The sequence below is a fragment of the Brassica napus genome, chromosome C8 (genome assembly GCF_020379485.1).
Source record: "Brassica napus cultivar Da-Ae chromosome C8, Da-Ae, whole genome shotgun sequence".
Lineage (NCBI taxonomy): Eukaryota > Viridiplantae > Streptophyta > Magnoliopsida > Brassicales > Brassicaceae > Brassica > Brassica napus.
In genome coordinates, this window is record NC_063451.1 from 6961305 (window position 1) to 6976318 (window position 15014).

Sequence of the window (15014 nt, forward strand, 5' to 3'; positions counted from 1 at the left end):
ATGGATGCAATGGAGCTAAGCTTACTGGTTGTATAACACACTCAAGCTGTGGCCGGTGGATGAGATGGATCGATGGATACGGATTGACTCGCTCAATCAATGGACAAATAGGTTGCCTTGAATCTCACAAGACTCTCTGGACGTGTGGGGGGGGGGGGTTACCCACGAATTGGTTGAAGAAGGAACCAGGCTGCTAATGGTCAAGTAATCGACAAGAGCCGATAGAAGCCGATTTAAGGCTGTTTGAACCAAATGAACCTGAAACAAATGCAAATGAGATGAGTATGAATGAAACTAATAATAAACAGAGAATAATGAAGGTGATAAGGTGAGAAGAAATGGTCGGATTGATGGATGTAATGGAGCTAAGCTTGCTGGTTGTATAACATATAATTTTAGAGAATATAGTAGGTATTAAGAGATTAGAGGTAGATTAGAGAAGGTTAATGGGAGATTTGTAGAGAGATTAGGTAGTAAACTTGTTTAAGAGTATTTAAGAATCATTATGAACAAGAGAAAGAGTCTAGAGAGATAATCCCAAACTACTTAATTATTAATCTGATCAGAGTTTACAATATATATGAGGAGACAACACTAGGAGGAGGGTTTCATAAAGAGACACTATTACAAGAGATAAAGTTTGCTTTAATTCAAACCATCCAATGAGCTTCTTCCTTGTGCATAAAGCTCCTTTTGCTTTATCCAGCTCTTCTCCAGCCTGTCACACGCGCCTCCTCTTCCCTTGCAATGGTCTGATGCCTTAGCTAAGGGAATAGGGCTTCTCTTCTTCATCCAAAGTTACTCGGGTAACTAGTATAACTGGTATACTAGTATAACTAGGGTAACTTTGGTTTAACCTTTGCAAGTTACTCGGGTAACTAGTATTACTACGCCATGTACGACCTCTTCATCATACTCAACTCCTCATGTATTTCTCTTCCCATATATTGATCTCATCTCAACACTCCCCCTCAAGCTTAGCTTTGTGAAAGTCCAAGCTTGGATAGCCATGAGATATTCCTCATTAAAAACCTCACCAAGGAAAACCCATTGGGACAAAACCTTGATGAGGGAAAAAGAGTAAAGACCTCATGACTTAGGGGATCAGCTCCTTCTCTTCCCGAGATCTATGAGTCCCAATCTGATGTGAATGGACTCCATAGTCTTTTGTCTTGCTGCCTTGGTGAACATATCTGCCAATCGATCTTCACTTCTTGTATAACATGGCAAGATCACTCCCAAGACTATCATTTGCCTCACCTTGTGGCAGTCTACTTCAATGTGCTTTGTCCTCTCATGAAACACTGAGTTTGTAGCAATGTGAATAGCCGCCTGATTGTCCCAATGCATAGTCATTGGTGTTGCTTGCTCAATCTCCAAGTGCCTAAGAATCCCTTTGATCCATTCCAACTCGTTGGTAAGCTTGAGCATAGCTCTATACTCAGCTTCAACACTAGAGCATGATACAACCTTCTGCTTCTTACTCTTCCAAGTAATCATGTTTCCACCAATGAAAGTGCAATAGCCTGTTGTAGACCTTCTATCTGCTCTATCTCCAGCCCAATCAGCATCACAATAACCCACAACTTCAGTGCTCTTATTGACTCCCATCCATATACCAAGCCCCTGAGTTCCATTCAGGTACATGAGAACTCTCTCCACCATGCGCCAGTGATGCTCTCGTGGAGCTTGCATATGCTGGCTTATTTGGTTAACAGCAAAACATATGTCTGGCCTGGTGATAGTCAAGTATATCAGCTTCTCCACAAGCTTCCTATACAGCTTTGGATCATAGAACAACTTGCTGTCTTCAATCTCCCCCTCACGTGGAACCTTGTACCCATCCTCCATGGGCATCTTGGCTGTTCTTCCTCCATACGCACCAGCATCCTTCAAGAGATCCAATGCATACTTCATTTGAGAGATGAATAACCCTTCCTTGGATCTGCACAGCTCAATCCCAAGAAAGTACTTCATCTCTCCCAAATCCTTTATATCAAATACTGATTTCAGAAACTCCTTGGTGGCTCGGATTCCTTCCTTATCACTGCCTGTTATGATGATGTCATCCACATACACAAGCAAAACAATGATGCCTGAGGGAGTATTGAGGGTAAAGAGAGTGTGATCAAGCTCGGACTTCCTAAAGCCTCTACCATTCAATGTTGTGCTTAGCTTATTGTACCATGCTCTAGATGATTGTTTCAATCTATAGATGGCTTTCTTCAGTCTAAGAACATTTCCTGGCTTCACCATTCCTTCAAGACCCGGAGGTGGTCGCATATAGACTTCATCTTCTAGCTTTCCTTGGAGGAAAGGATTCTTCACATCCATTTGCCAAAGATCCCACCCAAGGTTGGTTGCAACTGATAGTACAATCCTAATGGTATGGAGCTTTGCAACAGGTGCAAAAGTATCAATGTAATCCTCTCCATAGGTTTGTGTGAAACCTCTTGCTACCAGCCTTGTCTTACGCCTATCAATCTTCCCATTAGGTAAATACTTGATGGTGAAGATCCACTTGCATGACACAGCTCTCTTCCCCTTAGGCAACTCACTCTCATACCATGTATCATTTCTAATCATGGCATCAGCCTCTTCATTGACTGAATCCCTCCACTCTTGAATCAGCATTGCTTCTTCATAGCTTCTTGGCACATAGCTTTCATATAAGCTTACCATAAAGGAGTAGTGCTCTTCCGGAAACTCAGCAAAGGATCACACAACTTGGGAAGGATGCTCCACAGCCTGGGCATTGTAGTACACTCTCGTGTTTACCCAGTTTATCGTGTTTGCCCAGTTGGAAACATCCCTCTTTACCCGTGTGCTTCTTCTCAAAGGAAATTCTACTTGTTCCTCAACAGCTTCTTCTTGTATCTGGATTTCTTCTCCAGCTTCCTGACCTTCATTCTGAACTTCTTCTCCAGCTTCCTGACCTTCATTCTGAACTTCTCTTACTGATTCATCTCCACTTTGGACAGGAGAATCTGAGCCTTGATCTTCTAGACCTCCAGCTTCTTCTGAGCCTTGATCTTTTAACCCTTCAGCTACAGATGCACTTCCCCCCTCATGTTCAAAGTGGGATGGTTCTTCAGCGGCCACTTGAGTAGGCTCTTCACGCCTGCTCTGATCCTGGGACATGCCAATACTGAGTTCTTCTAGTATGTTTCTTAAACTAGCAGCTCTATCTGATGGTTGAGAAAGTCCTTCAAGCTCCTCCCAATTGTTCTCTTCATAATACCTTTTATCTTCCATGAATTTCATATCCCTAGACACCAAGACTCTTCTAGCAGTGGGATCAAAGCATTTGTATCCCTTTTGAGATGCGGAATAGCCAATACGCATAGCCTTGGTGCTCTTTGCTTCAAGTTTGTTTCTCATCTCACCTGGCACCAGTACATAGCACACACACCCAAATGTCCTTAAGTGATTCAGAACTGGTCGACTCTTGTTGAGTACCTCAAATGGAGACTGATCCTCTAGGATTCTGGTTGGTATCCTGTTGATCAGATAGCAAGCAGTCATCACAGCATCACTCCAAAATCTCTTAGGGACACTCTTGTGGAACATCATTGAACGGGCCACTTCCATGAGGTGTCTGTTCTTCCTTTCAGCAACTCCATTATGTTGTGGAGTGTAAGGACAGCTAGTCTGATGTAGAATCTCATGTTGAGCTAGGTGATCTTTGAATGCGTGGCCTATGTATTCCCCACCATTATCTGAACTGAAAATCTTAATTTTGGCATGATAATAGTTAGTAACATAGCTTTGAAATTTTTTAAATGCATCAAGAACCCTATCTTTTGTTTTAATGAGTGTTAACCAGGTGTATTTGGATTTTTCATCAATGAATGTAACATAATACTTATAATCATCCCTAGATAAACAAGGTGCAGTCCAAACATCAGAGAATCAAATCAAAGCAATTCTCATAAATAGTGGATGATCTTTGAAACACAGTCCTACAATGTTTGCCCAAAATACATGCTTCACAATCATTATTTTAAACATGACACCTGGTAACATAATGCTTAAAGCCCTAACATGTGGATGTCCAAGTCTAGCATGCCACAATGCATCTTTACTTAAGGAAGAAACATAACTAAATGAGAAACAAGAACTAGAGAGGAGACTAAGATCTTCAAGCATATAAAGGTCTCCTTTGGTTGCTCCTTGCCCAATCAACTTACTGCTCTTAATATGCTGAAACTTAACATCATCAGGATTAAAGATAACATTGCATTGAAGATCAGTGGTGCATCTTTTGACAGATAAAAGATTAGAAGTAAACTCATGCATGAAAAATGCTTTAGAGTCCTTATTAAACAGTTTCAGTTTACCAATTCCTCTAATAGGAATTCTATCTTCATTAGCAATCGTAACATGTCCATGAGCCGGTTCTATGTCTTTAATCAGGTTATTATCACTAATCATATGATGAGATGCACCAGAATCAATGATCAAAGGTTTATGCATGTTTCTAGTAATCTCAGTCCTCAATGGTTCGTTTTGTTTTATCAGGTTTCCTAGTAATCCTAACATCTTACTAGTTATACTCGTCTCACTAGTAGCAGTGTAAGAGCTTTTAAAAATGTCTAGTAAATTATCAGTAGTACTAGGATTACTAGCAGCTGTGTAAGAGCTTTTAAAAATGTCTAGTAACTTATCAGTAGTACTAGGCAGTGTATGAGCAGCATATGAGTATCCAAGGGTGTTTCCGAGAGTGTTACCAGACTCCTTAAGATCTTTGAAGAAGGCTTCAAGGTCATCTTTCTTGAACACCTCCTGATCTATACCCTTTCCAATCAGTTGATGAGACGCCAAGGCTCTACCTTCACTTTCACCCACCTTAGCGCCTGAGCTAGCTCCGGATGAACCAGCACCATTTGCTTCAGCAGAAAGATGAGCCTTTGCTTCCCTATCCCTGTTGAACCCGCGTGGCCTGAGGTGAGGATGTAAGATCCAACACTCACTCTTCTTGTGACCGGTCCTCTTGCAATGCTCACAGCTTCCCTCATACTTTTCATACTTCCTTCCTGAGCCTCTGTATGCAGCCTTGTTTGCTTGCATTCCTTCAGCTTGATGAGCCATAGTGAGCTCACCCTTGCCTCCAAACAGGCCAAGAGATCTCTCCTCCTTCTGAAGTTGCGCGCATACTTCCTCCATGGATGGTAGGTTAGGCGATCTCAAGATGTGTTTGATGACATCCTTGTAGCAAGGATCCAATGTCATCAACAACCCAAACACTTGATCTTGTTCTCTTCTTTCCATAAGAGCTGCTTGATCCGTGGTGTTAGGTCTTAGACTTTCAAGTTCAGACCATAATGATCCAAACTTTCTCATGTGTTTGGTGAGCTCTCCTCCATCTTGCTTCATGGAGTTAATGGCTCTCTTCAGCTCAAGACCTCGGCCTTTTGCTGGTAGGCTTTGATGGCCGAGACCGTGTCGTTGCAGTACTGTGATCCTCCGATGATCATGTTTACTCTGCGATGATTGTTATCGTTTCCTTTGTCGTCCGATCTCCTTCCGTGTTTATCCCCTGCTTGATTTCTGTGAGGAGAATTTTCTGCGGGTGGATTTTTTTCAGTCTATGGAGGACGATCGGTCTCAAGGATGAGATCTTTAACGCTGGTTACTTTGGAGAGCTCTCCAGCTAGTAACTTTGCGGCCAGTCTCGCTCCCAAGACTTTGCAGTTAGTCGTCGAGTGTCCTCGAGTCTGGTGGAACTCGCAGAAGGTGTTTTCGTTGTATCCTGGATTGCGAGTCCATGTATTGCCCGAGGTTCTGCCCTGTTCCGAATTGATTGCGTAGTTGTGCGCCCCTTGGAGTTCTTCCCCCTCGTGATGGACGTACTTGTCGTTACAAGAGTTTTTCGTTTTAGTCTTTTGGTCTGCATCTTTCGAGGACGTCTTTGTCGGCTTATGTTTTTGCAACAAAACTTTTGTTTCTTATTCGATTATGATGTAGTCTGTTGCCTTGTGAAGGGCGTCTTGGATCGTTCGTGAGTTCGTGTGTTCTTGAAGTCTGGTACTGTGTGTTCTTTAGCTGAGTTGCAAGTTTGAAGCTTTCTGGTCATTTTTGGTTCAAGCAAGAGAAGATGGAGGGAAACAACCTCAGCAAGCTAGTTACTGGCCCGGTTGCGTTGAAAGGTGGTTCAAACTACCTCTTGTGGTCTCGATTGGTGAAGACTGCTATTGGAAGGCTAGGGCTGTGGAGCCACATCACTGATGATGGTCCGGAGCCAGTGGCCAAAGAAACTGAAGAAAGTGAAGAGGAAAAGACTCTCACCAAAGCTGAAGCAAAGAAGTGGGTGCAAGAAGACTTGATGGTGCTCTCCGTGCTGCAAGGATCTCTTGATGTCCCTCTACTTGAAGCTTACAGCTACTGTGAGACTTCCAAACACTTGTGGGAGACCCTCTTAAAGACCTCGAAACTTTATAACCTGCACCAAGATAGATAAAGTCAGCTTTAATTCTCCTTTGACTTATGGATCACGCGTTTCAAATCCAGTGGCTCTACTAGTAATAGCCCTATCCCCTTATTGCTTCTGGTACTCATATAGATGTACCTGAAACACAAGAAAAAAAAATTGGCCTACATGGTCTCCTCCCCGAGATGGTCAAAGCAACTCGATAACTTTCACAGAGGACGAAGCCGGTGGAATCGATCAACCTCACTGCGATCCGCTCGTCATAGATCTCATCATACGAGATCTGGAGGTCGCAAGAGCCCTCATTGACACAGGGAGCACGGTTAATGTTATCTTCCGTGACACTCTCAAAAGGATGAACATCGAACCATTGACGGGGTTTTCAGGCGAAACATCAATGACTCTCGGATCAATCCGGCTACCAGTCATGGCCATGGAAGTCACAAAGATCGTCGACTTCGCGGTGGTCGATCATCCCGCCACCTATAATGTGATCATGGGAACCCCATGGCTGAACGTCATGAAAGCAGTTCCGTCTACATATCACCTGGGCATCAAATTCTCGACCCGGAGCGGTGTCGCAGTCATCTGGGGTTGTCAGAAACAGTCGCGAGTTTGCTTTCTCGTAGAGCATAAGTTAAGACAAATTACAACTACCACGATGGTAAATCGCAAATGCCCGAAGTTACCTCAACCTTCAGCCAAAAACACTTCAAAGAAAGACGACTCGACATCGTCTGCTGAAGCAAACGCCTCGGACATCGAAACTCAGCCTGATTCCGGAGTCAACGCTGTCACTCAACCGGAAAAGAAAAACCCGGACAAAGACATCGACCCTGCCACAGTCACCACGATTAAGGCGGTCAACACAGAACCAACCGCCGAGTAAAAACACTCGCGGCATAAATTAGAACTACGAGATGGCTTGATCCTTGAAAGGGGTACGTAGGCAGCTCGTCAAAAGACGAGTTCAGCTATCCCCCTCTCTGAAAAGGGGGGGGGGAGGGGGAGTGGGTACGTATGGTCGTATACTCCCACGTTTTAAAACATGCATTATTGTACTCCAGCTTTTTAAAACTTTTACTACAATACGCATTTTATGAGCTCTTACGCTTCAGCCACGCAAAAAGTCTCAGGACATGCTCAAAAAAAATCTCTACAAACATTAAATTCTTGTCAACGGCCGTATATGGTCCAATTCGCTAAACATTCGCAAACCTTTCAGAACTTAAAACATATGTATAGTCTTCGAAATAATAGCGAGACGTCGCGAAAGTTAGAATCAAGACTATACGAACAACTGTCCAAACGCGACCATAAATTTTCAACGAATATTTACATCCTGCTTGTCGATTGGCCCCGACGAACACATCAGCCGTCTTAAACGAACGCACCCTGATCATCGTTCTAAAAAAAAAGAAATGATTCTCGAACATCCGACACAAAGATAAAAGCGCGCTATATAAAAAAAAATCTGAAATTTTGGTCAAGCACTTCCAGTTGGCTTAAAAATTGTCTCTGGAGAGATGCTCGATTCATACCATACAAGTCGTATAAGCCGAGAACCTATCGCGGATTTTAAATCGGTACGAATCAGGTTGAAATCGCAACAGGAAAATCGATAGCCGGCTAGTCACCGCATAAACCTTAAAACCGAAAGTAAACCTAGGTCTTGCCCTAAACCCAGCACACTGGTCTCTACCATCTCAAGACATGATATCTAAAAAAATGATACGAGATCTTAAAACATGTCTCTCCGTCCATATCTTAACGTTCATGAAACTTCGTAAAAATAAATAAATAATTTTTACGAAAATTCACATCTCGAGCAAACCAACAGATTGAACGTCTCGTTAGAACTAAATATGAGACGACAACGCATATTTATTTCAGACATATTCAGAACAATGTAGTTCGATAAATATTCATCATATACAAAACCGCAGAATGGTAGGGATTCAAAGCCACCAACGGCCAGTCCCGATAAAAACAAAGCGGCCAAACAGGCCCACACAAAGTCTCAACATAAAGGCCACACTCGGCAGATAATAAAGGCCACATTTGGCCATAAACACAAGAGAGGGGAAACCTCTTCCCGTCAAATACGAACTTCGATTCTCACAGATTAAAGTTAAAATCCCCGGACATGGAAGCTCCGAATGCATCCTCGGGACAATCCACTTCCTCATCATCACCAGCAACCTCGGTCGTGACCTCCTCCGTATCGGGAGAAACCGGGATGGGATCCCAGAATCCCTGAATCCTCCCGTCGATCGGGGAGATAAGCGCTTCAGCATGGGCATGATCATTCATGCCACCTTCCATGGTTTCCATCTCATCCTTGAAAAAAAAGTCGTCCATCTGCGTCTTCTAGAGGGTACCAACTGAACCACGACACTCGCGAAAATCGCCCACCAAGGAATAAGCCTCCTTAAGGTTTCCATACTCGGTCTTGATCTGAGAAGCACGGTTTCTCATCACCTCGACAATCTCTCTCCTACTTCTGCTTTCCGCTCGACGGACGGCCTTGTCATGATCCTTGGCAAGCTTCGAATCTCGCTCTAAAATTTCGTTTTGCATACGTGCAAGGTCCTTTTCCGCTTTCTCTACCTTGAAGCGATAAACCATGGCCTCCCTGTGGCTCGCTTCAAGGGCTGAGCCAAGCATGTTCAGACCCTGCAAAAATGACTAACGTGTTTAAAAAAAAAGCGCATGATTCTACCCACAAAGTTCCTAAAGAAGATAGAAACTAACCCTGTTGATTATGCGAGATCCTTCCGCGACTACCTTGGACCTTCCCAATTCGTCCGCAGACGAAAGAGGATCGAAACTCGAGGGTAAACCAGCAAAGAACTCGTCAAAATCCGTAATAGGTACCTCGCTCGAACCACTACCGTCACCATAACCAAGGTCCGGGTCCCATCCTGGAAGAATAGAGTCATCTACGGAAAACTCTATATCACCAAGATCAATGCCTTTACACTTAGAGGATCTCACGTTCATCTCCTTCGCGGGAACGTCGCAAGGAGCAGGATCATCGGACTCAGAATCACTATCCGCTTCTACGCCCACTCCAAGATCGGGATGCACAAGTCTCAACGCCTTGCGGACTCTCCTCGGCGTAAAGAAGGTCCAGAAAAACGGACCATTCCTAAGAAGATCCCCCATTTCGATCACGTCTTCGGGGAATGGGAAAAGCGGGTTGATGAAGGGACTGTCATTCGGCTTGCTCCGGAACAATGGGATGCAATTCTCTTCAATGGATGCAGCGTTTTTACGGACAAAGAAGAAGAACTTCGTCCACAAGTTAGAGTTGGAAACACTACAAGAAATATCGGCACTAGTAGCGTCGAAAATGTGCTACTATATCGTTTTCGTAGCGTTTCGAAGAACGCCGTGACAGCCGCAGCTATAATAGACCCCCTTCCTATCATAGCGTTTTTTCGTGTGCTATCTTAAATAGAGATGTTATAGCGTTAATCATGAGTTATACGATAGTCATTTATAGCATTTGATTTGTGATATTATGTAGTTTTCTATGGCTTTTTTTTAGTGTTGTAAAATATTTTATAATGACATAAATATAATGCTATAATTTAAAATAAAATACTTAAATTTAATTAATTAATACTGATTAATTAATTAAATTTGATTACTTTAAAAAAATAATTTAAAATTAAATGCAAAAATTAATTCTTAATTAAAAATAAAATTTTATTTATTAATTAAAATTAAATTACAAAAAAATGTAACACTAAGCCAGAATAAAAAAATTAAATACACCAGAACACATTAAACTAAAACTAATTAAAACACATTAAACCAAACCTAATTAACCAAAACCTAACTAACAAAACCTAAACCTAAGCCCCACATATCAGCTGCGCCTTAGTCTCCGTCGCCACAGCGCTTTAACGTCACCATCATTCAGTCACATACCACTTCTTCTACACCGACGCCTCAACCGGCTCTGGATGCTATGGCTGAAGAAAGGATTCAATATGGTGTCACTACAAGAAAACAGGGGGATTCTGATGGCGGAAATCGTCGGAAATTCGTCGGAATAGACCGATTCCGACGAATTTCCGACGAACCCGTCCGAGAAACGTCATTCTGACGAACTTCCGACGATATTACGATGTGGATACACGAGACCAGAGTTCATCGGAAAAACTACGTACCGACGGAGAACGTTTCTCGGACAATTCCGACGTAGAGTGTTCCTCGGTGTATTCCGACGAACTTTAGGCGTCGGAATTTACCGACGGACAACGGTCGTCGGAATATACCGACGAACGTCGTTCGTCGGTATATTCTGACGGAAATGGGGTTCGTCGGTAAATTCCGACGGATATATGTCCGTCGGTATATTCCGACGACCACTGTCCGTCGGTATATACCCATTTTTTTAAAAAAATTAATTTTGCAATTTTATATATTTTTCGATATTAATAAATTTAAAAAATCAGAAATTTAAAACTAATAATATTATAAAATTTAAATTCATAAAAACCAAAATAGGAAAAAAACATTCATAAAGTTTAAAATTCATACAAACCGAAATAGAAAAAAAAACATTCCGAAAGTTTTAAAAAGCCGAAATAAACTAAGATGAACTCGAAGACATCAAACGATCTAGCTTCTGCATAATCTTGGTGTTGAACTTCTTCTGGGATGCCAACTCAGCAAGGATAGTGGCATTCTCCGAACGGATAGTGGCATTCTCCGAAAGGATAGTGGTGTTCTGCTCCTCCAATGCCCCAATCCGTTCATCTTTGTCATGTAGCTCCTCGAGAATCATGGGATCGGCATACGGAGCTTGCGAAGAAGATGCCGGATACGAAGAAGCACGACGGGCCAACCCAACTAAACGGCCTCCTTTCCTTTTAGAAATCGCCTACAAAAATATTTAAAGTAAGTAAATAGGGACAAGTAAGTAATCGACATTATAAAAAAAATATATTAATAAAAAAAATTACCTTTTCAACCATCTCATTTATTTGCAATAGAGACAGGTTGGTTGAAGCTCCCGTGGATTCGCCGTCATCAGAGAGAGGCTGAGATTGGGCAACTATTTCAGCTTCCACCAAATAAACTACACCTTTGATCACGGGGTCCTGAATTTGACCCGTCGTCTTGTTAGTGTGAGCCACCTTAATGAGTTGGAGACGATCAACGGGATTACCGTCATTTGCTTCGATCTAAAAAAACCGCCATTATTAGCCAAGAAATATATAAAATATTTATTTAAAAAATATAAAGATAAATAGTAATAAAAAACTTACAAGTTCATCCTCCTTAGTAGACATAGAGCAAGCGCCGAGGTTGTGCACATACATACCTTTCCCGCCACGATCGCTCTTCCGGTTCCTGGAGTTCCTAGAAGACGTCTCTGCAGTTTCTTCCTTCTCCCAATGACCTATCAACTGCTCCCACACCGTCTCGTTGATGAACCGTGGCTTCTTGTTATTCTGCCAAACTATCTTCCACGCGTTTATCTGCTTTGTGTAAGAGTCCATGGCCTTCTCGTTGAATTTCTTACGGACTGTTTCCGTAAGATCGGAGTGCCAGTTGAACTCTTGCTACAAAACAAACACAATTTAATAAGTAAATATATTTAAAAAAATGTAAAAACTTTAAAAAAATGAAGAGTTACTATACCGCAAACTGACGAAACCACAACTCTCGTTCGTCGTTAGGGATCACACTCCACTTTGGATATCCAAAACGGAGCATGGAGTACATCATCTGGTTGATGCTCCGGCTAATGCCATTTTTCGACTTGGTGAACCTGTTAAAAAAAAATACAAGTTAGCAAGTTAATTAAAGGAAAAAATATAACGGTACAAATAAAAAAAATACTAACCAAGTGCTATGGCCTCGTCGTGGGTTGGGTTGTAGAAACGGGAGATGCTCTCGACCTGGTTGTTGAACCGGCATGACCCCCGGATCCTGTTGAGCAGCAGCGTGAGGGGCAGCGTGAGGGGCAGAGGGAGCTGGAGCGGGAATATATGCGGGAACCGAGTCATGAGACGATCCCGATGCACGGGAACTGCTCACCGAACTACGTCGAAGACGGGCTGCGGGGTGGGCTTCATCCTCGGCCCTAAAAAAAAAAATTAATACATCAAACATATTCTCAAATCATTTCTATTTTTAATGTTTTCATTTATATATTTACAAAAGGTTTTATAAACGTTTTAAAAAAAAACTATTAAACCTTATATATATATATGTATACAAAATTATTAAAAATTTATAAATATAAAAAATGTTGTTAAAAATTTATAAATGAAGAAAAATGTTGTTAAATATTTATATTTAAAAAAAAAAAACATTTTATTATACATAGTTTATTAGTGGAAACTTATAAAAAATTATAAAAAATTTTAATTTTTTATTATACATGATTTACATATATATATATGTATACAAAATTATAAAAAATTTATAAATATAGAAAAATGTTGTTAAAAATTTATAAATGAAGAAAAATGTTATTAAATATTTATATTTTTTTAAAAAAACTTTTTATTATACATAGTTTATTAGTGGAAACTTATAAAAAATTATAAAAAATTTAAAATTTTTATTATACATGATTTACATATATATATATGTATACAAAATTATAAAAAAATTATAAATATAGAAAAATGTTGCTAAATATTTTTAAAAAAATTTAAAAACGTTTTATTATATATTTTTCATTACTGGAAACTTGAAAAACGTTTTTAAAAATAAAAAAAAACGTTTTAAAAAATCAAAAAACGTTTTTAAAAATCAAAAAACGTTTTTAAAAATCAAAAAATGTTCCAAAAAAAAATAAAACAACAATCCAAACTTATATATCCTAAACTATCAATCAAACAACCTAAAATCCGAGATCTAACATCCAAAACCCTAAACAATTGAGATTAAAGAAGGTTTGGGATGATTCTTACATGATTTAGGGTTTGGGGGAGGAATCGCCGGTGTAGAGGGATGAATCGCCGGTTTTGGGGGAGGAATCGCCGGTGAATCGCCGGTGGAGAGAGGAATTTAGAGAGAGAGAGATGCGGAGATAACGAAGAAAGAAGGAGGAGGGTTATTATATCAGACGATTCCGACGGACACGGGTTCGTCGGTATTCCGTCGGTATAATTAAAATATACCAAATGCCATCGCGAAAATTTTCAAGCGGTTTGGTTCTCCCGGGCAAATTTAAATTCCGACGGAATGTGTCCGTCAGTATATTCCGACGGACACATTCCGTCGGTATATTCCGACGGAATTCCGACGACTTAGTGTTTAGGGTGTTGATTTCAAGTTTCTAAATGCAAAATCCAAATCTTTGATAATATATATAGTATTTGCATAAAGATTTAACAATAAAAATGTTTTATAACACGATTTTACACAATAACATTTTTTGTAGTGTAAGCTTATATAAATATGATTGTATAAGTATATAATGTTAAGATGAGATGTTATGAAAACAATGATATGCATACATAAATATTTTAATGAGTTGTTATATTAGAACGGTTGCGATCTAATACTATACTAAACACTTATTATGTGTTATTTTCATAGTTTTGGCATCTAAATTTATAGATTTTTATGATTGAAACTTTATAGAAACATATGTCGTCGGTATTTCGTCGGAAAATACCGACGACATTCCGACGAACTTGTCCAGTTCGTCGGAATGTCGTCGGTATTTTCCGACGAAATACCGACGACCTTTCCAATTTTCAATGAAACCCATTGTCGTCGCTACGTCGTCAGTATATTGCGACGGATTTCCGACGGACCATTAAAAAAAAAAAAAAAAAAAAACTAATCATAATCTTCTGAATCTTCATCAAACTCCCCAACCCCGGCTTCCGGCTCTGAATGTACGACAGCATCATGTCCAAACACAGTCAAATTCTCAACGAGTTGAACATTTTCCAAATCTTCAACTGCCTGGGCGTTGCTGGTAGACTCTGGTTACAATGGTTCATCATCATCAGAAGTTCCATCCACTCGTCCTCTTGGGTTGATTTGCGTTACAGTAACCCATGGATCGTCTCTGTACGTCACCCTCTTCAGTCACTACTCTGCTGCATAAGTCGCGGAAGAAAACACTAATCCCTACATAGATAAAAGACATAATTTTCGTAAGTATTAAGTTTTTATAAGCATAATTGTTAAATATAAAAATAAATTAAATTTTAAAAATATAATATACCTGCAATTGCTTCATGAACATTACGTGGCAATAATGCTGAAAAAGCAAACGGAAGGAGGCGCTGCATAATTACATGACAATCATGACTCTTCAAGGCAGTAAACTTTCCTTCGCTTCTATCAACGCAGTTCCCCAAATTTGATGCATATCCGTCAGGAAATTTCACTTTATCTGTAATCCAATCAAAGAACTCTTCTTTTCTAGCACCATCCAGCCGATAAATGGGAAAAGGGGCCGTACACAAATATCGACTAAATCCAACCTTGACTTCAAATTATCCTTCGTTTTACCTTGGATGTTAAGGACTGTGTTCATCAGATTATCGAAGAAGTTCTTCTCAATATGCATGACATCTAAATTATGCCGCAA